At 36.5% G+C, this 2,896-nt stretch overlaps 1 pseudogene; it reads left to right on the forward strand.

The window, feature by feature from the left end:
• The first annotated feature begins 414 nt into the window (after positions 1–414).
• Positions 415–2,613, forward strand: LOC149188458 (protein RRC1 pseudogene; annotated as a pseudogene).
• The last annotated feature ends 283 nt before the right edge of the window (positions 2,614–2,896 follow it).

Raw genomic sequence — 2,896 nt, forward strand, 5'->3', positions numbered from 1 at the left:
GGTCAAGTGCCTTTAACTTGCACTGAGATTCAGATGCTCCGCATGTTCTAATTTTATGAAAACAATCAAGAATATATTGGGTCAACAACTAAAAGAATACGGTTTGTCCTTTCCACAAATTACTTTAAAACTTATATAGTCCAAAGGATTTTCAAATCCAAATCTCAACATTGTACCTGTAACTTTGATTTCTCCAGTTTGGATCCATACAATCAATATTTATGTGCTTTATGATTCCATAGGAACCGACCCACCCTAAAGGTAGGCTAAAACCTGAATTTTTAAAGCAACCCCTCCCTCGAATCTTTGTAACATGATTTGTTTCACGCTTGTGAAAAAAATATGCAGCTTTAATTACAATCAATAGCTCTTATAGACATATTTCCACAACAATCTTGTTTATCAATTCACAATATGTCTAAGTTCCTCTACTCGTGTGATAAATCTGAACACGTGCATAAGCATGAGAAAGCCTCAACTACAACTTATGTTGCTAGAAGGACCAAGAGAGTGGATTAGGAAAGTGCCTTAACAAAGGGCCAAAGAGATGAACTTGAGGGCATGCTTTGTGCTTTAACCTTGGAGAGAAATCAGATAAAAGAAGCAATGGGGTTTTCTCTAGACAATACCGACGCAACTGGTGAGGTAAGGTACTTATAGAGCCTTTGACTCTAAGGGAGATGCCTATTCTAGCTAAAGTTGCAAGGCTCATGTTAGTTTTTGATATTCTTCACAATAGTAGTGCTCCTGCGAAAAATGTTTCTCCATATAGGACAACGTTTGAAGCAACATTGTCTGATATTATGGAAATCTTTAATGACTTGTATTGAAACATCACTGGTCAGATTACTGCAGAAGATTTGAGGAAGAGAGTGATGAAATCTCTCCAGGTTTGGTCAAACTGGTTTCTCTTTTCAGATGCTTATGTGAATGGATTGAGAGCTACTTTTCTTCGATATTGAAATTAAAGCATCCCTCCATTTCATTCAATATGTGGAGATGCCCCACCATTGAAGGACCTTGATATTTCTGAATCCAACCTTATGAACATAACAGGCGGATCTGGTCCAAATCAAGATGTCGCTTTAGTGATTGGAGAGGGAGAAACAACTTGAGCATTGTTTAGTATTCCTCTTGTGGAGCTTGAAATATGGTGTAGGAAAAATGGTTTATCTATTCATCGTGGTAGGGAGGTAATGGTTTCCTAATTGCCTAGCTTAGAAGAAGAAGAGAAGCATAAGAACACAGATCAAGATGAGGATGTCAGGTATAGGTATAACTTTGCAATAAGAGGGAAGAATGCAAGAGAAACTAATGCTTATTTAAATCTGGGAGGGGGAAGGGGTAGCACAGGTGAAGAAATAAAATCCATACTTGATAATGATAAGGACTATATGTTTAGATCTAGAAAAAATGTTAAGGAAGAATGATCTTTATGGTCACAAGCTGAGGAACGTGAATCAGTGGATGCCTCTTGCAGTGGAACTTTACGAAAAAATGTTGGTGTGATGGGGACCTCAAAGTCATCGATCCCACATCGAGATATAAAACCTTTAACATGAAAATATATGAAAACACATCCTATATTATAGGCTTCAAAGTGGACTCGTGAGGATGGTGGAACTAATATAGAGGACAAGACATAGCTTAAGGGGCTTGGCTTGAATTACTCTTCTTTTGGTAGTGATGACATATTTGAGGGTTCTGGGAAAGAACATAAACAAGAAGTCACAATGGACAACATTGCTTCTACTCTTAATGATAGTGGAATGGATGAAGGTCGCAGGTGATTCTCCTTCCCTCTAGGATGCTAATTTATTTTATTCCTTTATACATATACCGTCTATTTTGATATTGTAAACATGTAATATCAAGAAAAATCTACATCAATTTGAGGTAACACTCATGGAGTATCTTGAGTCTCTTGAAGAACATGGCACTAAGAATGCCGAAGAAATTGAAAGAAAAGTCTCTTCCCACATAAAGAGATTAGAAGCTGAATATGGGTTAATAGATCACGTGACTAATAAAGACACTAGATGAGATTCTGGATACCAAAACCTTGCTTTTTCCCTTTTTACTACAGTTGTTATTGACGTTGTGACATTGGGTGTACCTGCGACCTGTGAGTGCTCTATGTTTACTGCTAGTGACATGGGCATTTCCAGGGTTGTGGTGTGATATCATCCTTTGAGGAGAGGTTCAAGGAATGGAATAATATGTGGTCCTTTACAAAAATTAGGTTTTGAGATTCTCGTTTTTGAGAAGTACCATGTTAGAACTTTCAAGTTTTTAGATTTTGATCATTTATAGTGGCCATGGTACCATCGTAGTGTTTTCAATTCCTAGACATTTTTGAGCTGCTTGAGAGTTTTTATAGACAACTTAATGGTAGTTTATATTATATTTACCATTTATTTGACAATTTTAGATTTAATTGATCCTGTCAGTGGGAAAAGTGTATGAAATATTACATTATTGGTCATCAATTAGTAAGGTGATTGGTAATTTTTACTCATAAAAGAATAATATCACAATAAATGTAATGACTATGTGGATCACTCTGTGAAATTTTTCACATTTATATTATGGCGTTCTTGCAGGAGAGAGTGATGAAATCTCTCTAGGCTTGGTCATACTGGTTTCTATTTTCAGATGCTTATGTGAATCGACTGAGAGCTACCTTTCTTTAGTATATAAATTCAGGTGTCCCTCCTTTTCATTCAATATGTGTAGATTCCCCACCATTGAAGGACCTTGATAGTTCTGAAGCCAATATTACAGACATAACAAACAGATCTGGTCCAAATCAAGATGTTTCTCTAGCGATTGGAGAGGGAGCAGTAGCTTGAGAATTGTTTAGTATTCCTTGTAGAAATTTCTCTATAGATCAACT

The sequence above is a fragment of the Pinus tabuliformis genome, chromosome 3_1 (genome assembly GCF_031772625.1).
Source record: "Pinus tabuliformis cultivar Carrire ecotype Pingquan chromosome 3_1, CPIR1, whole genome shotgun sequence".
In the NCBI taxonomy this organism is placed as follows: domain Eukaryota; kingdom Viridiplantae; phylum Streptophyta; class Pinopsida; order Pinales; family Pinaceae; genus Pinus; species Pinus tabuliformis.